Below are 21,920 nucleotides of genomic sequence, written 5' to 3' on the forward strand. Positions count from 1 at the left end.
TATTCCCTCGTCTACCTATTTCTGTCTGTCTCTATCTCTCTGTCTGTGTCTCTGTCTGTGTATGACCTCTGTGTCTCTCTGTCACTATTTTTCTGTCTCTCTCTGTCTCTCTCACACACGTGCATTCACACACACACACACACACACACACACACACTTTTAGTTCAAAAGCTTCAGTAGATGATTGCTGATTGCAGCTAGCCTATCATCTCACAATGTCAATGCCAAGACTGATGTGAGAAGGGATTAATAGCCAACTGATGAAAGGAGGTGTCAGAAAAAATCATCACTAACTTAAGAATTGCTTTCTACATTTATCATTGACGTCGGATGATAAATAATGAGTAGCTTTGGCAAGTGTTTTTAATGTTAGCTAAGGATAGCTGATGGCAAAAGTAAGAAACTGCATTGCATTGTGTTTTTCAGTACCCCTTGAAGAAATGCTATATCCCAATATAAATTTTAATCAAAATGAAATTTTTAATTCATTTCTTGATAATGCATTTCTCTTTTAGTTTCTTGAGACAGCATAAAAACCTCAGACTCAGGACAAAATTACATTTGAGAGATTGCTAATTTATTTCAGGAAATAAACAAGACATAAAATGTCAAAATAAATTCTGGAGCACAGACTGCAACTTCACAGAGAAGACCAAGAGGTGAGTGATCAGTCAGCCAGCTAGGCACCCAACTCTTCTCTAGGCCCTCAGTATCAGAGAAAAACCCCAGATCCCTATCCCACCTGCCTCTGTTTAACTAGACAGCTAGCAGGCAAGCTGGTTGCAGGTAGGTTGCTCCAACACCCCCCATCGATCAGATCCTGTAAGCTACAAAGCCCACACAACCCCCAAACCCACCTATACCCTGGAACCTCAGAGGAACTCTGAAGCACAGGCTGCCACTAAACACAGCAGACAAAGAAACTACAGCTACAGAGTGAACTAAGAGAGCTAGCCAAGAGAGACCTCAGCTGCTCACTGAGACACAGATAACGACTGAACAAAGCAGAATAAGGGTAGCTCCCTAAGGCACAGAGAGCAACGACAAGGATTGAACACAGAGGCAAAGACACTGCCAGCACAAATTAGAGAAAGAGATGGATATATGACAATAAAAACTTCATTCAAGAACCTAAAAAGCAATATGGTAATCCCAGAATCTAGTGACCATACAACAGAAAGACCTGATCATCCTAAGCCAGAAGAAACAAAAGTAAACAATCTTAAATATATCTTTTTGAAAATGATTGAAACATGTAAAGATAAAATAAAAAATCTCCTTAAAGGAATGGAGAAAAAGACAAACAAAAAAATTGGAAGAAATCAATGAATCTCTTAAAGAAGAACTAATACCAATACTCTTCAAATTGTTTTACATAATAGAAACAGAAAGAACATTGCCAAACTCTTTTTATGAGGCTACAATTACCCTGATACCCAAACCACAGACATTACTAAGAAAGATAATTACAGATCAATGTCACTCATGAACATTGATGCAAAAATACTAAATAAAATACTGGCACGTCAAATCCAAGAACACATCAGAACCATCCTTCATCATGATCAAGTTGGCTTTATTTCCGAGATACAGGGATGGTTCAACATATGAAAAATCTGTCAACGCAATCCACCATATAAACAAACTGAAAAATAAAAACCACATGATCATCTCATTAGATGCTGAAAAAGCTTTTGACAAAATACAACATCCCTTTATGATAAAGGTCTTGGAGAGAGGAGGGATACATACCTAAACATAATAAAGGCAATATACAGCAAGCCAACAGCCAACATCAAACTAAATGGAGAGAAACTCACAGCTATCTCACTGAAATCAAAAACAAGACAAGGTTGTCCACTCTCTCCATATCTACTCAATATAATTCTTGAGGTCCTAGCTAGAACAATAAGACAACAAAAGAGATCAAGGGGCTACAAATCAGAAAGGAAGAAGTCAAATTCTCACTATTTGCTGATGATATGATAGTTTATATAAGCAATTCCAAAAATTCTACCAAGGGACTTCTACAACTCATAAACACATTCAGTAATACAGGATACAAGATTAACTCCAAAAAAGTCAGTAGCTATCCTGTACACAGACGATAAATGGGTTGAGAAAGAAATCAGATAAACATCACCATTCACAATAGCCACAAATAGCATAAACTATCTTGGAGTAACTCTAACCAAACAAATAAAAGACATGTATGACAAGAACTTTAAATCTTTGAAGAAAGAAATTGAAGAAGACACCATAAAGTAGAAAGATCTTCCATGCTCTTGGGTAGGTACAATTAACATAGTAAAATGGCAATCTTACCAAAAGCAATCTGCAGGTTCAATGTAATGCCCATCAAAATCCCATCAAAATTCTTCACAGACCTTGAAAGAATGGAACTCAACTTCATATGGAAGAGTCTGTTCTACCCCAATGTTCTGCGTAGCATATCTGGTACTATGGAAGGAAGTCTAGCCTACAGAGAGTAAGCTTCAACTGTTCTCTATCTTGCAACCAACACATGTGGTGTCCTTATTAATAGTGTTTTATTATCCCGTTCTTGTGGAAAACCAAATGGAATGGCAAGAGCTTGCATTGTTTTGGGGGTCTTTAATGTATCACTAACCAAAAATTCACTTGGAGATATGTTACACTTGAAAACTAGAATTTTTGTATAGTAACCCACAGCATCTTGGTCCATAACTACATGTCTGAAGCTATTTTAATCTACATAATAAGTTCCACATTAGCTTAGAGTGAGAAGAAAATCATGAGATCTGTGAATGTCAAACTTTCAGATATCTTAGAACCCCTATCAGGGATAATTACATCCAATTTCTTAGCATCTCCCAATCTTCTGTTTTGCAGATAAAGAAATTAATTCTCTAATACTTTGCACTATATACACAAAATTCGACAACTTTACTTATTTTACACTATGTAGTTAGTAAAATGCAAGTACAATTGCTTCCTTAGTTGTCATTTTAAAGTCCCAGACCTTGTATATATTTTGATTTATTATATAAAATTATTTAATGATTTAATCATACAATTGATGATATTCTATAATTGTAATTTTCAAATATCCATTTCATTAAATTTTTATTTTGCACACAACACCTATAAGTTCCTGCTGCTATAGAAAATTGACAGTTTGGTAGCAGTATCTGCTAGTTATTTTCAATTAAACCATTTCACTCATAATATATCACAGTAAGTGAATCTGCACAGAGAGCTTCTGATTCATTCACAATGCAGCCATTAAATGGCTTCCTACAAGCCTTTTTACTAAATGCAGTTAGGGCATCAAAAATGACCTTTAAGGGAGATAAAGTTTCACCTGTAGCAAAACAATAGCTGCTAATTCACCATTCTAGATTCTATTCCATGGCAGGAAAAAAAAAAAGACCTTACTTCATGAAAACTATTTTACTACCTCAGCTAATTTAATAAACTTCAGTACATGTAGATTTTATTAACTTTGGAAAATAAAGACATAAGCCGGGCGGTGGTGGCGCACGCCTTTAATCCCAGCACTTGGGAGGCAGAGGCAGGCGGATCTCTGTGAGTTCGAGACCAGCCTGGTCTACAGAGCTAGTTCCAGGACAGGCTCCAAAACCACAGAGAAACCTTGTCTCGAAAAACCAAAAAAAAAAAAAAAGAAAAGAAAAAAAAAGAAAATAAAGACATAATAAGCAATTTACAATAAAAATCTATCAAGGAGTTGATATGCATGAAAAGTTTCTTTGCTTTACATAAAGTAAGGTGATTAGTTTTGAATGATGGGAGTTTAATATCAAGCATCTGTTAAAATAATTAGTCACAAATAAAAATTCACACTCCATTTGTGTGGATTATTCTCTTAAGAGTAATAATTTTTCTAAAATGTTACATAATAATTATCCTTAAACATAGATTGATGGAGAAATATTGCATAACACCATAATATTTTAAAATATCAAAAACATTTGAATGCAATAAACCTCATAACTTGGAATAAGTATTTGGTTATTTTAACAATTGATAAATTTATTGCAGAAATAGCTCATAAAACCAAGAAAATTAGCAGCATATTTTAGGAAAGTTATCAAGAAAAACCTAGAAAAAAAAGAAATATGAAAGATCTCAGTATCATAAGTAATTTCTTATAAACTCATTGGCCACTAAGTTGCCACAATCTTTTTTTCTAATTCTTTTTTTATTTATTTTTTATTGAGTTATACATTTTTCTCTGCTTCCCTCCCTGCCTCTCCCCTCCCCTTCAGCCCTCTCCCATGGTCCCCATGGTCCCAGTTTACTCAGGAGATTTTGTCTTTTTCTACTTTTCATGTAGGCTAGATCCATGTAAGTCTCTCTTAGGGTCCTCATTGTTGTCTAGGTTCTCTGGGATTGTAATTTGTAGCAAATTTGTAATTTGCTTTATGTTTAAAAACCACTTATGAGTGAATGCATGGGATAATTGTCTTTCTGTGTCTGGGTCTGCATTGCTGGTAGGAATGCAAGCTGGTACAGCCCCTTCAGATATCAGAATGAAAATTAAGAAACAACCTTCCTCAAGACACAGCATTACCATTTTTAGGTATATACCGAAAGAGGCTCAATTGTACCACAAGGACATGTGCTCAACTATGTTCATAGCAGCATTGTTTGTCACAGCTATAACCTAGAAACAACCTAAATGCCCACTGACCGCAAAAATGTGGTACATTTACACAATGGTGTAGATGGAGCTGCGGGCTGCATTCCTGCCACCTGGCTCCCGGCCACCTGGCTAGCTTATGCCCTGAAACAATTATACAGAAACTGTATTCTTTTAAACACTGCTTGGCCCATTAGTTCTAGCCCTTACTGACTAATTCTCACATCTTGCCTAACGCATATTTAGTAATCTGTGTAGCACCAGTCTTACCGGGAAAGATTCAGCATGTCTGACCTGGCGGCTTGCTTCATCGCGTCTGCCCTGGAGAGGAGAGGCATGGTGTCTGCCTCATCCTCTTCCTCCCAGCATTCTGTTCTGTTTACTCCACCCACCTATGTTCTAACCTATCAGGCCAAGCAGTTTCTTTGTTAATTAACCAATGAAATCAACAGACTGGTATATGACACTCCCACATCACCATCTTTTCTAAACAACTTTATTTTTAAAAAGTAAAAGTTTACTGACAAGATTTGGAAAAGATCTAGACTGTCATTCCAACACCACTGAGATCTAGACTGTCATTCCAATTTGAACAATAAATTAGTATAAGTGTCATCAAGCTGGTGCCTACATAGAGTCTTTACCACCACATACTAGTATCTCTGGTACAAGCAGGTACCAAAAGAGAAATGTTAACACCAAGCCAGCCACAACTATGTGATCTAAATGATGTCCTGCCTACAGAATACTCTAGGACAATAGTGAAACAAAACTTGTGGGGATAACCAGCCAAATCTGATTTCACATAAGCCCCACTCCATGTGATGGAACCCATGAGTAACAGTGCTAGAACGACCAAGAACTGAATAGATGGGCCAGGGACCCAGGAAAGAAGTGAGTACCACTGCTCTAAAACAAAAACGTAGACATATGCATAGATGTATGCCTTCATCATGCATCCTCAGACAAGCTTCCTCCTGTAGCAGATGAAAACAAACGCAGAGACCAACTCCTGACAATATAAAGAGAGTAAGAGAGCTTGGAACTCTCAACCATGAAGGAAATTTCTCCTTAAGATCACTCCACTCAGGACTCAGGGAAACCCTATGAAAGATGGGGAAGAAAAAGTCTAAGTACTAAAGGGGATAGAAAACACCAAGAAAGCAGGCCATTTAAGTCAAAAAGGAGTGATGCACACCTGAACTCATAAAGACCGAGCCAGCAAGCACAGGGCCTGCATGTGTCTGCACCGGATGGGCTCCTAGAGTTGAAAGGAGAAGTGGACAGAGCCCCCTCCCTAACCCAAAGCTATCTTTAGTTTATAGCCCCTTGTAAGTGAAAATTTAGTTTTCCTCAGGGAGTCACACTGGGAAAGAGACTACTTTTCAGGGTTGGCTGCAGGCCCAGCAGTAGATGGCAAACAAAAACTAAATTCAATGGCATCTTTAAAGGCCTTTTGCCTCACAATGTAGTGCCAGTGCTTTTCCTTTTATTAAAAATCTTATTTTTAATTTTAATTTAATTTTATTTATGTATTTTTCTTCTTTCTTTTTAGCCAGGTCCTCTGCATATATATCATAAACTTCCAGTTTAGTGTTTTCATGGGATTTCTATGTGTGCAAACGAGTGCATTTCTGCATCTATATCTGCTTCTTGTGCCTTTCCTTGGGCTCTTCTCCTTCTGTTTGTTTCCTCCAAATGTATTAGTTTTTTTTATCATATTCCATTATAATCCCTTAGAAGCCTGTATATTTCCTAATGAAACAGAAAGCATGTGAATTTGGATAGATGGGAATGTCGGGAGGAACTAGAAGGAGATGAAGGGGGAAAGGGAGTAAGGATATATTATGTAAGAAAAAAACCTACTTTCAATAATAGGGAAAAAGTGTTATAAGAACTTTCATGTTTTTCAACTAAATCTACAAAATCTGGGTACATTTTATATATACAATGCATACAAATCTGTTAGCAATATTTTAAATACACAATGGTTACAGACTATACCACTAATCCTTCATAATAACTTAGGATTTGAATAGGGTGTATTAGCTAACAAATATACTTTTCTAAGCCTTTAAAGGAATAGCAATTTTGTCAATGGTTCTATTAGTGAATGAATAAACAGATATTATTAATTATAAAATAAAAGACATCAGTAAGATATATATTATCAAAAGACACTTGAACTATATTTTAATCATAACAACACCCTAACAAGAAAGGTTACTCATGAAGAAAAGAACAAATGATGCTAAAATTAAATTCTTAAGCAAAATTTAATGAACATGACAAAGTGAAAGTTTTCTAAAAGAAATACTTTCTAACTACTTTATTTTAGATAGAAATCCTACTTTCTAGGGATCAGGTCATCATGGAACTATATTTCTTTCTCTATACACACAGATATGACACAAGACTGAGCTGTGGACTTTGCAGTCTTGAGACTGTGAGACATTTCTGTCATATTACCCACCCACTGAAACACAGACTTCATGTTGTCACGCAGGAAATTAGGCCTTTCCTGTCCGTTATCACAGTCCTGATATGCAAAAAGTCTCTGAACATCACCTTTTTCTCTCTAAATTTTGTCTCTCATCTTAGCACCAAGTCTGTCTGAATTTCCTACTCTTCACAGGCTTGCTAATGCTCTCTACAATTTTCTACTTTTGTGCTAACTGACAGCCTCTGGTTAACTTCTAGTCTCAGCGTCCTGGTTGTTCTCCTTTCACCTTTCATAGTGAAAACATTTTTTGCTTTTCTGAAGACTACTTGTTCCTTAAATTTACTGAATTGTGGGTTTAGTGATTTGGGAGCCTATTACACTTGTTCTCTAATGCTTGTCATTTCCTGACACACATGAGCGCTCGTGCGCGTGCACACACACACACACACGTATTCATTTAGATGGTAAATATCACCCTATAGGCTATTTGCCATACTTTCCTATTCTCTAGCCTCTGGCCATCATTCTACCTCACATATCCACTTCCATATTCTCAGCTGAGTCCTGTGGCTAGTTGTCTGTCATCATAATCTGATTTTGATGGCTATATCAATAATTCCTGAGGTTTATTCACTGTCTCTGACACATATATCAGTTCTGCAGACTGAATTCAGAAATTAGTCATGATACACACATTTGTAAAGTTGGATATCTCTACTTGAATTGTCAAACCAGCCTCTTCAGCCTGCCTAAGTCTTCCAGAACCTGGACAACATTCCAGTCAATTAGTGTAAAAGACCTGCAGAATTTTGTTAATATCGTGTTTAGAGCTAGAAACCCATAGCAAAATAGCCCAAAGAAACTTTTAGAAATTTCGCAAACAACTGATGAAAGATATTCTGCAAACAATTTTAAAAAGTGACCATAAGGAAGATTTACTTGATCTAAGGCAATGCATTAATTTAGAAAGAGCCAGTGATTTCCTTGAACTTCAGATGCTAAGATCCAAACAAGTCTGTGGCTTTGAGCCTCGTTGTGGATATTGGAAAGATTCAGCAAAAGTTATATTCACCAACTTTCCAAGGATGCAGGAATTGAATATCTTGGAACTTAATAGATCTATCTAAATATGTGGAGTCATCCCTACAGCTGAATAAGTAAGTTTCCAAAAGTTACATGTTATGTAATAGTGAAAAACTTTATCTGTAGAGAAAATAACACTATCTCACCTACGCTGTTTCTGCTCTTCAAAATACTATAATTTATGGAATTGCCAAAGAGTGGAGGAGACACTGCTTTTAAAATCCTATTATGTGACACTATTCCTGTAAGACATGAACAAACATCTACTCACCCAAAATAGGAAACTGATGACAGACCAAAGTCTACTCACTGTTTTGGTGGACCAGAGATTTTTATTTGGGCTACTTAAAGGAGTAATGGTGGGGGGGTACTTACTGATTCAACAAGGCCAACTGCTTACTCAAGCTCACCCCAGAATGCTCGGCAGGTCACAAAATCTGGAACCCTTGTGTACATTGTACAATTTACAGGAAGCTTAACAGATTAAACAGGGTCTGTTCCAAGTGTTTAAGTTGCTCTGAACCTCTTTCAGGAAGTTCAAATGCTGTCTTATTCTAGGCAGCTCAGTTTGTCTGAGAGTCCTTGAGACAGCTTGAACCATTTGAGAATGACTCTCAACAGTCTCATTGCTTGCATGTTTGGTGAGGGGTGAGCCTAGGCAATCTGATCAGTTTTGGGAACTTCCTGGAGATACTTTGAGTTTTTTGCTTCTTGATCTTAAAGAGTTTCCCTGAAGGATAAAATGTTTGATCTTGCTTTAGAAGATCCTGTTGTTTCCCCTACCTGTAAAAATTTTGTATCTTAATGAGGGAACTCCAAGGTAGAAGGTTTCAATATCAGAAAAAAACTTTTGCACAACAGAAGGTGATTATCTTTGAAATATTGTAAATCTGACCCATGAGTCTTCAGATTCGTAAAAACACAGAGCAGTCAATTCCATAAGAGTTCAGCTATCCAAAGGTTCTGTTCAACACAGATATTTAGAACTTTGGGACACTGTGCCTTTGTATACATTTTGTATTACTGCTATGACTATTGGCCATAAGTGCATCAGTTAATTAAATGTGTATAGTTTTACCTCTGGAAAGCCCAAGACAATATGGGTTACATAGATTTAAACTCAGCATTTCAGAATATTGCTTCTTTCTGGAAGATAACCTTCCTTCCCTAGCTTCAGTGTCTGCCACTGTCTTCAGCTGAGACCACAACACGTTGACTGCCACTTTGATTATCACATTGCCTCCTTTCTATGATCAAATTTGCTGTGTCTCCCACTTTTAAGGACATTGTGACTTTATATATATATATATATATATATATATATATATATATATATATATATACATACATACATGTATGTATATATATATATATCCCACTAAGATGATGCAATATAATCCTCATATGTCATCATGCTTAGTTCAATCACAATTACAATTTTGTCACATAAAGTAACAGTTTCCAAAGTCTATATATGGACTGCTATCTAAGCAAAAAGTAGAACAAGATTATTCACAAGAATCACCAAGGTACAACTCCAGCCCCGGTGGCACTAGGAAAAACAGGCATGTAGCCACCTTTATTATACTATCTTTTAGCCATTTTAGATTCATCTGTTGAGAGTTCTCTGTTTATGTCTGTACTTCATTTTTTAATTTATTACTTGTTCTTTTGATGGCCTGTTTCTTGAGTTCTTTGTACATTTTGGAGATCAGTCCTCTGTCTGATGTGGGATTGGTGAAGATCTTTTCCCATTCTGTAGGCTGCCGTTTTGTCTTGTGGACCATGTCCTTTTCTTTACAGAAGTTTCTCAGTCCCTTTTATTAATTATTGCTTTCAGTGACTGTACTACTGAGGTTATATTTAAAAAGTAGATTTCTGTGTTAATGCATTCAAATGTACTACTTCCCAGTTTCTCTTCTATGAGGTTCAATGTTGTTGGCTTTATGTTGAGGTCTTTGATCTTGAATTTTCTACATGGTGATAGATATGGATCTATTTTTATTCTTCTGCATGTTGCTATCCAGTTATGCCAACACAATTTGTTAAATATGTTTTCTTTTTTTTAGTTTATATTTTTTGCTTCTTTGTCAAAAATCAAGTGTCTGTAGGTGTGTGGATTGATATCCAGGTCTTGATTCTGTTCCATTGGTCCTCCTGTCTGTTTTTATGCCAATGCCAGGCTGTTTTCAGTATTTTAGCTCTGTAGTAGAGTTTGAAGTTAGGGATAATGATGCCTCCATAAGTTCCTTTGGTGTACAGGATTGTTTTGGCTATCCTGAGTATTTTGTTTTTCTGTATGATGTTGAACATTGTTCTTTTGAAGTCTGTGAAGAATTTTGCTGGGATATTTGTGGACATTGAATTGAATCCGTAGATTGCTTTTGGAAAAATTGCCATTTTTACTATGGTAATTCTATTTTCCCAAGAGCATGGAAGATCTTTCCATTTTCTGACGACTTTTTCAATTTCTTTCTTCAAAAATTTAAAGTTCCTGTCATAAAGGTCTTCCACTTGTTTGGTTAGAGTTACTCCAAGATTTCTTTTATGTTATTTGTGGCTATTGTGAAGTGTGATATTTCTTTGATTTCTTTCTTAACCCATTTATCATCTGTATAAAGGAAGGCTACTGTTTTTTTTTGAGTGAATCATGTATCCTTCTTCATTACTGAAGGTGTTTATGAGTTGTAGAAGTTCCTTGATAGAATTTTTGAGGTTACTTATGTACATTATCATATCACCCAAAAATAGTGAGAATTTGACTTCTTCTTTTCTTATTTGTATCCCATGACCAAGTAGGCTTCATCCCAGTGATGCAGGGATAGTTAAACATACAAAAATCTGTCAAAGTAATCCACCATATAAACAAACTGAAAAAAAAATCTACATGATCATCTCATTAGATGCTGAAAAAGCCTTCGATAAAATACAACATCGCTTCATGATAAAGGTCTTGGAGAGAGGGGGGATACAAGGAACATACCTAAACATAATAAAGATATTATACAGAAAGGCAACATCCAACATCAAACTAAATGGAGAAATTCTCAAAGTGATTCCAACAAAATCAGGAAGAAGACAAAATGGTCCACTCTCTCCATGTCTATTCAATATGCTACTTGAGATTCTAGTTAAAGCAATAAGACAATGAAAGGAGTTTTTAAATTTTAATTGGGTGTTTTAATTACATGAGCCAAATGGGGCTTTTGAATGCTGGACTTCAAAGCTTTGACAGCTTGTCGTTGGTCATAAGGCCAAGAAGGAAGAAGTAGCTAAATAAAGGAATAGACCTTAATGTCCAGCTTTTGGAATTAATCTAATAGCTTTTAGCAAAACAAAGGAAATAAAAGAGAAAGGCAAGGCCAACCAGAGCCCTGTTTATCATGCTCATGTTGGCTAGAGTTCCTTCAAATGGCAGTAAAAGTAATGAAATATTTAATAACAGAATCTTAATTTTAACAACACTGTACAAGAAAATTGATTTGGATATGTAGTTTTTAATGCCCATCCTTATACATAGAGGCAGTAACTATCACAGACATTTAATACAAGGTCACAATTAAAAATTATCATTTATAAGAATAGATTTATTGCCAGGCAGTAGTGGCGAATGCATTTAATTCCAGCACTTGGGAGGCAGAGGTAGATGGGTCTCTATGAGTTTGAGGCCAACATGGTCTACAGAATAAGTTCCGGGATAGCCGAGACTACACATAGAAACCCTATCTCAAAAAACAAAAGTCAAAAAAATCAAAAACAAAACAAAAGAAAAAAACAGTTTCTTTAGGGCTGGAGAGATGGCTCAGTGGTTAAGAGCATTGCCTACTCTTCCAAAGGTCCCGAGTTCAATTTCCAGCAACCACATGGTGGCTCACAACCATCTGTAATGAGTTCTGGTGCCCTCTTCTGGCCTGCAGGAATACACACAGACAAACTATTGTATACGAAATCAATCAATCAATCAATCAATCAATCAATATTTAGCCGGGCAGTAGTGGCACACGCCTTTAATCCCAGCACTCGGGAGGCAGAGGCAGACGGATCTCTGGAAGTTCGAGGCCAGCCTGGTCTACAAGAGCTAGTTCCAGGAAGGGCACCAAAGCTATAGAGAAACCCTGTCTCGAAAAAAAAAAAAAAAAAAAAAAAAAAAAACAGTTTCTTTATTAAGTGAGACAATGACCCCACGTGGTACCATAGGCCTTAAGGTTTATGAAACTTTCTGCAGTTCCGTGTTAACTGCTTGATGCTAATTTTAGAAAGGCAGTTTATTTGAACCATGGAGAGTTTAGGTTAGATACTGAGCCATGAAATTTGATTTGAGTGCAATATACATAAAACTATTCTTTAGGACCTTCAGGGCCCGAGTTTCATTTGTTCAGGATACTTTCCCCCTGAAATGACTTCATGTACAGCTAGAACCACATAGAAAAAATAATAAATTGCTGCAGAGGGAGGTTACTAAATAAACATTGTTTGACGCCTTCAACACCCAAATGAGGCATTTTTCTTAATGATAACCAAATGGTAAACAACTCTAAATACAGATTTGACTTTCATTATATATTAGAAATACTTAAAAGTCATTTCAGGAAAAGGCTTATATTTTATAATACATAAAATAAATCCTCGGTGCATACCCTCTATGACTCTTACAAATAATTAATAGTCCTTAACTTTACATTTTCATTCTAAACTATTTTTTAACAATACTTAATCTTTTTAAAATATAATGAAACTAGTCTGTCATCCTTGTAGTAAAGTAAGTACATGAGCTTCTATGGGTTTTCCTGTTCTCCTTCAGTATTCTAACTATTTAAATTGCTTTTCCTTATTATCTCACAGACTTTTAAAGCACATTGTTAATTTTAACAGAACAGAGCCTGTTGGAGCTTTGGTCCTATCCTGGACCAATTCTAGAATTACAGTGCATGACCTGATGAGCATAATTGTGGATAGTGGTATGAAGAGATACCTCAGTGGTTAAGATCACCAGCTTCTCTTCCAGAGGACCCAAGTTTAATTCCCACCACCCTAAAAACGGCAGCTCACAATCATAGGTTACTCCAGTTTTCAGTGTCCTCTTCTGGCCTCAGCAGGCAACAGATGTGCAAATGATACACAGACATACAAACTGGCAAACACCCATAACATAAAATAACAGTAGGTGGGTACGTAAAACTACCACAAATCACATGCTATAAAAGTGGACCAGCACAAAAATATACTTTGAAAATTAAAGAGCCACCAAAAAAATCAGCTGCAGAATACAATCTCAGGACATTAGCTCCCTACTATGTCATCATTATCAAGAGCACTTTTCATCATGAAACTATATAAAGTAAGACCGAAAAATTATACCCATAATCTTGCAAAATATAAATGTAAAATATTGTATACATATAATACAAATAAGAATAGCTACTATAATGCATCAGTTAAGAAAGAAATTCTTTGTGAACCATAAGAAATGAGAACTTGATAAAATCAAAATCTAATTACTTAGTATTTAAATATATTAATATATGTAGTATGTGTATCTTTTTAAGGCTTTTTGCAATTTAATTGAAAAAAGGAAACTTTCATGGCTCTTTTCATAAATTAGCTAATAATTTATATTTTGATGTTAACCTGTAACCGACATCCTATATATTCAATTTAATATTGAATATATAGTACCTCTGGGATCTCTCTGACCAATAACTCAGAGGCACAGCCCATGTCTGGTGGGTTGTTAAATGAAAAATTAGCCATGTTTGTTCAAATTATTTAAATTTTAATTTTTTCTTTTATTTTTGAGATTGATACAATTACACCAATGCTCCTTCCTTTTCTTCCTTCCAAGCCCTCCAATATACTCACTCATCCTAAAGTAATCCAGACACAAACATACAAAGGCCATGTGCTATCTCTCATTAGAGACTCCTAGCTCCAAACCTTCAGATGTAAGTATTATACCCTAGCGTATCTGTAGAAACCAGAAAAATAAAAAAACAATTGTTAGTATAAAAGAGTAGGTGAACACTAGAGATGAAATTACTGGGGTACAAGTAAGCTAACCAAAGAAATGAGGATAAAGTGGGGGATCTCTAATAACAGAAGTGGAGAGATAAGTACAGAGAAAGGAGGGATGGAGGTAAACTAACAATAAGGATGACTGAAAATATTATAAAGAATCATATTATCAACTACCTTCCTAAAACAAGACCTATAATATACTTACTTAAGTTTATGTATAAATATACTTTAAATGAAATTTTCTCATCTAGACTGGCATGCTCCCTCTAAGAGCCAAAGACAATCTAACAAATATCCCAATACCAGACATGACAAACTCTTAAATTTTTTAATTGACTTAAAAACTAGTACAGTTTCATAAAGTTTCTTCATACATCCTTAGTTTTATTATCCATTAAGAAAATACAGGAACCAGTTAAATTATCTAAGACATTTGTAAGTATATAATAACACAAATGTCCAGTTTGAAATATTCCACAAAGTACCAAGGAAAAGTATAAACACAAACTGACCCCAAATGTTTGCTCATGTGACCCTGTAGGCCAAGGTAAGACGTTTCATGTTTTCTGAAGATAAAGAAGCCAAGGCAGTCTCTGCAGTAAAGATGAACATACATGTTTCTGTAGGCAATTCAGAGGCACGGTAACCTGCAATAAACCATCTGTAACATTCTCAAGTCTATTTACACAAAAGAAAACAGAAAACCTGAAAGAACAATGAGAGTACTTGAAGAAATGGAAAAACTATACAGCAATATCTTCAACAGAAGTAGACTGAAGAGAATGCACCTGAACATTTAGGTGAACCAAAACTTGCAGAGCAGCAGTGGTAGTGGGAGAGTACTAACGGTGAAACATAAAAGTGTGCTGTGCTTCTCAAAACTCAGTACCCACAGACAAAAATCCACTCTTATAAAGTGAGATGCTCTTGAGTCCTAAGTGGAAATGCATTCAAATACTTAAAAGTTAACAATGGCATGGGTTGAAACTGGACTCTCTGATCATGGCGGACAATGAAGGCTGATGAGAAGCCAAGGACAATGGCACTAGATTTCGATCCTAATACATGAACTGGCTTTGTGGGAGCTTAGCCTGTTTGGATGCTCATCTTCCTGGACCTAGATAGAAGTGGGAGGAACTTGGTCTTCCCGCAGGGCAGGGAATTTGGACTGCTCTTCAGTATCGAGAGGGAGGGGGAATGGAGTGGGGGAGGAGAAGAGGAGTGGGGATGGGGGCAATATGTGGGAGGAGGGGGAGGGAAATGGGAAATGGGGAGCAGGTGGAAATTTTAATTAAAAAAGAATAGAAAGAAAGAAAGAAAGAAAGAAAGAAAGAAAGAAAGAAAGAAAGAAAGAAAGAAAGAAAGAGGAGATAAAAACAAAAAAAAAAACAAAAAAAAATGAACGCTGAAAAATTCTGCCTATATTCCAGATTATGGGTCATTGCTCAAGGACACTAGGGCACCACTATGGAACACTAAAGAATTCAAATATTACAGAAGTTGTCTGATCACCAGAATACAAAACAAAAATCTAATAATTTTTTTGCTTAGAAAGATCTAATCTGAAGTAAAAGCTGTCAGGAATAAAATCACTTTTGTGCCTGGTAAGGCAGAGGCTTAAAGAACTCTGGGAAGCAGATGGACAAGCAGCCTGCTTGAGTTAAAACATGTAAAGTTCTGAGAGCTAGAAAAATAGTCAAAGTAATAGACAGAGGATAGCTTAGACATATAATAGGCAGAGAGTGAGTGGATGGATAGAAAGAAAAGGGGAATAAAGGAAAGAAGATACTCTTGAGCTATGAAGGCTTCTCTCAATAATATAGAAAAGCCTACATTATTTAAGCATATCAAGCCTAGACCAGCAATATTCCACCAGGGAAACCATCCTAAGAAAGTTGTGACTGAAAAGTAAGCTAGGTAGATTTCTTCAAAGAGGGATCAAAATTAAGAAAATTACTTTTCCTAAATCAAAATTTTAAATGATTTTAACGTTGTGTCCTCTCACAAGAATTAAAACATCCCAAGGCATTTATTTCATTGTTCTTTGTTGTCTTCCCAGAGTAGAAGATTTTAAAACAATCACTAAACTTGTAATCCTGAGACGTGAAGAAGTTTCTATCTAATATCTGTCAGGTGAGGCCAAGAAAATTTATTCAACTGATCAAAACTCACACAGTATTAACCAGTGGAACCCAGAAATCTAATGAAGAAGACAGCTTCTTTTGTCTCTTTTGCTTTGATCCAACTCTACAAACATTTGTAACTGCAAAGTAAAAGAATGGACAATATGTGAATGTTTTCTTCTCCTAATACGCAGAAATTTCAGAAGATACTGCAAGAACTGGGAATCTTCCCCAACATTACCAGTCCTTGACCAGTGCATATGTTAGGTATCTCAAATCAAAGCCACACAGAGCAGGAACTGTGCAACCAACTGCTCTCAGTTCCCTGTTCCCTTTCTCCCCATGCTTTCTAATTTGATTCGCTCCCGTGGAAGACCACAAATAACTCACAGTGCAATTTGATATGAATAATGAACAGACAGCCCATCTGAGTGACTCAGAGGTTGAAAACGAAAGGAAATTGTATTGGCAGTGAGCTGAGACAAGGACACCATCAGCAAGGGAAAACACAGAGAGACAGTAGTGTATTAGCATGCAAGCAGACATCCATGCCTGAAGCTTCCCTAGAAATCAGTGTTCCTACTGCTCCAAGATAACAGACCATAATACACACCTAAAATAAAAATTTCCAAGTTCTATAAATAATTTTGTCTACAATCACAAGATATTAAACTATTATGAATGTTTGTTAAAAATTTAGGTTTCAAATTTATCTACAAGTTCTTAGTTATTTACCAAATATTTTCTCAAGAAGTGCAAGTCCATGGCACATGGCACATCTAAGCTCATTTGTCTAACTAAACAGCTGACTTCATAATAACCAACACTAAGCCAAATGTGTGTGTAATGATTTAAAGATATGAGATAGTTGCCAATAATATTTTAAATTTCATGTTTTAAATAAAATATAATCACATCACTTTCCTTTAATCCTTCCGAAATTTCCCATACACCCACACAGGCCCTCTCAAATTTATAGTCTCTTTTTCTTTGATTACTATTAGTGTGTGTGTGTGTATGTGTGTGTGTGTGTATGTATAAATACAACCAGCTGAGTTCATTTAGTATATGTATGTGAATTCAAACCACACCATGTTTAATTGGATAACCAATTAAAAGGTTCATCCCTGAGAAAGACTAATTCTTTCTTACTTAAATGTTATTAATTACCTATAGATTTTTAGAGAGGTAAGGCCCTGTGCGATTTTATCCCACACACTAGAATGTCTAATGATATTGTCATTATTTAGATTTTCTTTTTAGGCAACCTTTTGTTGAGGCATCATGGGTGTGGCTTTCCCATTATTATTTCTTTTTATTTATTTTTTATTGATTTTATTGAAATATACTTTTTTTTCTGCTCCCCTCTGCCTCTCTCCTCCCATTCAATCCTCTTCCATGGTCCCATGCTCTCAATTTACTCAGGAGAACTTGTCTTTTTTTACTTCCCATGTAGATTATATCTGTGTACGTCCCTCTTAGGGTCCTCATTGTTGTCTAGGTTATCGGGAATTGTGATTTGTAGGCTGGTTTTCTTTACTTTATATTTAAAAACCACCTATGAGTGAGTACATGTGATAATTGCCTTTCTGTGTCTGGGTTACCTCACTCAAAATAATGTTTTCTAGCTCCATTCATTTTCCTACAAATTCAAGATGTCGTTATTTTTTCTGTTGTGTAGTACTCCATTGTGTAAATGTACCACATTTTCCCTATCCATTCTTCAGTCGAGGGGAATTTAGGTTGTTTCCAGTTTCTGGTTAAGACAAACAAAGCTGCTATGAACATAGTTGAGCACATGTCCTTGTGGCACAATTGAGCATCCTTTGGATATATACCCAAAAGTGGTATTGCTGGGTCTTGAGGAAGGTTGTTTCCTAATTTTCTGAGAAATCTCCATACTGATAGTCAAAGGAACTGTACCAGCATGCACTCCCACCAGCAATGCAGGAGTGTTCCCTTTACCCCACAACCTCTCCAGCATAAGTTGTTATCAGTATTTTTGATCTTGGCCGTTCTTAAAGATATAAGACAGAATCTCAGAGTTGTTTTGATTTGCTTTTCTCTGATGACTAAGAATGTTGAGCATTTCCTTAAGTGTCTTTTTGCCATTTTAGATTCCTCTGTTGAGAGTTCTCTGTTTAGATCTGTACTCCACTTTTTTATTGGATTTTTTGTTCTTTTGATGACCAATTTCTTGAGTTCTTGTATATTTTGGAGTTCAGACCTCTGTCTGAAGTTGGGTTGGTGAAGAATTTTTACCATTCTGTAGGCTGTCGTTTTGTCTTGTTGTCTATGCCCTATGCTTTACAGAAGCTTTTCAGTTTCAGGAGGTCCCATTTATTAATTGTTTCAGTGTATGTGCTACTGTGATTATATTTAGGAAGTGGTCTCCTGTGCCAATGCATTTAAGTGTACTTCACACTTTCTCTTCTATAAGGTTAGTGTGGCTGGCTTTATGTTGAGGTCTTTGATCCATTTGGACTTGAATTTTGTACATGGTGATAGATATTTTTCATTCTTTCATATGTTGATATCCAGTTATACCAGCATCATTTTTTGAATATGCTTTCTTTTTTCCACTTTATATTTTTTGCTTCTCTGCCAAAAATCAGGTGTCTGTAGGGCTGTGGATTAATATCCAGGTCTTGATTCACTTCCATTGGTCCCCCTATCTGTTTTTATGCCAATACCAAACTATTTTCAGTACTGTAGCTCTGTAGCGGGTTTGAAGTCAGGGATTGTGATGCCTTCAGAAGTCCTTTTATTGTATAAGATTGTTTTAGCTAACCTAGGTCTTTTGTTTTTCCATATAAAGCTGAGTACAATTCTTTTGAGGTCTGTGAAGAATTTTGCCGGGATATTTATGGGCATTGCATTGAATCTGTAGATTGCACTTGTTAATATTACCATGTTTACTATGTTAATTCTATCTACACAAGAGCATGGGAGATCTTTCCACTTTCTGGTGTCTTACTTCCAAGATTTAAAGTTCTTGTCATAAATGTCTTCCACTTTTTGGCTAGAGTTACACTGAGATATTTTATGCTATTTGTACAGGTCTTATTTGAACCAACAATTTTATTTTCTAAATAGTTCTCGTTGTGGTTTTAAATTTCATTTAAATCTGGTGACTCCAGCAAGGCAAACTCAGGGCTGCTCTCAGTGTTACTCCCTCATCATCCCATTTAACTGAGTATATTTCTTTTCAAAGTGAATGAGGAAATTAAAATATTTAAATATGCTGTGGTGCTTTTAATAATAGACAATATACCTCAACCCTATAGAAGGTTTAGAAACAAGATTTGCTGCAGAATCAGAATTCCAAGCACCTGGGTAAAATAGTAATGATCATTTACGTATTTGGAAAGTAGACTGGAATTTTATCAGAAGAAGTAACACTGAAGTTGTTAAGGTCACTCACCTCAGTCATTAATTGACAAGTGGAATTTAGAGCTATAAAATATTATCTAAAATGCAAGAATTATATTACACGTGAATACAGTCAAACTATGCTAAATCTCATGTTCAATTAGAAGTATATCCCAAGAAAAAACTTGGTCAGCATAGAGGCAGCCAAGGAGCTTTGAAAGTAACCAGTCATAAACAATAAGCATGACAAGATAGCTCTCATTGCTTTCCAGGAAGGATGAGACACTGTAGGAATGGACAGGACCAGTTGGAATTTCTCCATTTGTGATGCCTTGCAGCGATTGTCTACTTATTCACACATTGCAAGGGAAAGATGCAGAAGAATATCCACAATATGATTTGCATTTTTGCTTTCCTGAAATCTCCCCTTCTCTCTCTGATGGCTGTTCACATGAAACTGCTTCATCTACTTAGCAATATCACAAGAAAAGCATCCTGGAAACTTTGGGTAACTTCACTTTCTGTAGACACTCACTGAATGTTACATTCAAGATTCTTTACTGAATCCTGGGGGAGCAATTCACCATATGAACATCCCATGTGGCTCAAATGTCATCTAGAGGACCAAATCTCTCTGAGAAGGTACCAATGATAAGGTAGTGTTGAAGACTTCTTGGTGGTTTAAAAAAAAAATAGGCTCATATGTTTGAATACTTGGTCCTAGTTGGTAGAACTCTTTTAAAATGATCGGGAGGTGTGGCCTTGTTAGAAATATTGACTCACTGGGTGTGGGCCTTGAGGTTTCCAAAGGTCTTGAGCCATTCCCAGTGTCTTTTTCTGCCTTGTGGTTATGTGTCAATATGTAAGCTCTCAGCTACTGCTCCACCATGCCCACCATCCTGCTCCCTTGTTCCCTTCCATGGTAGTCACAAACTCTAACCTTCTGATACTGGAAGCACCAAGTGGTCACCTACTTTCATAAGTTTCCTTGATCGTGTTGTCTTATCCCAGCATTAGAAAAGTACCTAAGAAAACTGCCAAGGTGAAATTTGCCTTTAAATGTGTTCCTCAACCAAACAGAAAAAAAGAAGAATTATTGCTGTATGAATAGTGCTAAATTTTCAGTGATGTCAGTGCCTACTCATTTCCCGCCTTACTCCCTGTCTTATTTTCCATCCTGTCTCTCACAGGCTGTACATGTGTGAATACATTTTCTTTATCCATTATAATGAGGAAGTCAACTAATTCAAGGATATGGATAGATTTTCCATTCCGATAGCTAAAGATTGGGATTACAACAGTCCAGCAGCACACTGCCTCCTTTGAATAAGACAGGAACTCCAACACTCTTGAATGTTATAAATAGCTAGCATCATCAGATGAGTCGCTTTCATGGCTGGGATGGTCCTACAAATGAACAAAATATTAGACTGTAGAAGTAAAACTGTTCACAAATAGCCCTAATTAATTTATCAAAAATGAAAGATCATCTTACAGAGAATATATTTAGTAATATTTTAAGTAACTGAACAGAGCTGAAGATTTTTATTAAAATAATTACAGTTTGGAAATGTTGGTGTTACATTATACTATTTTAAAAATCAACTGATATGCCAAAAAGATGTCAAAGTCTGCTGATGCAGTAGCACAGCGATGTTTTCTAGATGACAGTTAATAATTTGACACTCTCTGCTAGAGTGCTAGTTAATGCAGTATTTGTACAACAGTGGAAGAAAACTACTTTCTATTTTTGTTTATACATAAAATCATTGTTGTTGACTATTTTATCTAGTTCATAAAGACAGTGTTGAGTGTAGCTAACATTTGCCTTGCTTGATATCCAGAAGAGTGACTGGCTAAGAAGAGGTTCAGTGCAAGCAGCCTTTTTTCCATATAAACGTACCCACACGTACTTTTCCATTATTAGGCTTTTCCTTCTGCCTCTTAGATATTGGAATATACAATAATCCTTATGAAATTCCATGTAATAGACCTATTCATTCCCACTTCTTTATGAGAATAATATAAGTTGGAATAAATTTTTAACTAACTGAAGGCCTCATGAGTGGCAACTTCAGCTGAAACCCAGAAGGTCCAGCAGTGAATATTAAGTTTGCTCTCTTACCCCGCTACCCAGTTCCTTATATATTCAGGTACTGTGTAAGATTATGGAGGGACTGAAATGGTCTCTGGGAAAGCCAGAAATAGCGGTGAGTTGAACTGAGTGTGTCTTTCCTTTCAT

The sequence above is a fragment of the Chionomys nivalis genome, chromosome 4 (genome assembly GCF_950005125.1).
Source record: "Chionomys nivalis chromosome 4, mChiNiv1.1, whole genome shotgun sequence".
Taxonomy (NCBI): domain Eukaryota; kingdom Metazoa; phylum Chordata; class Mammalia; order Rodentia; family Cricetidae; genus Chionomys; species Chionomys nivalis.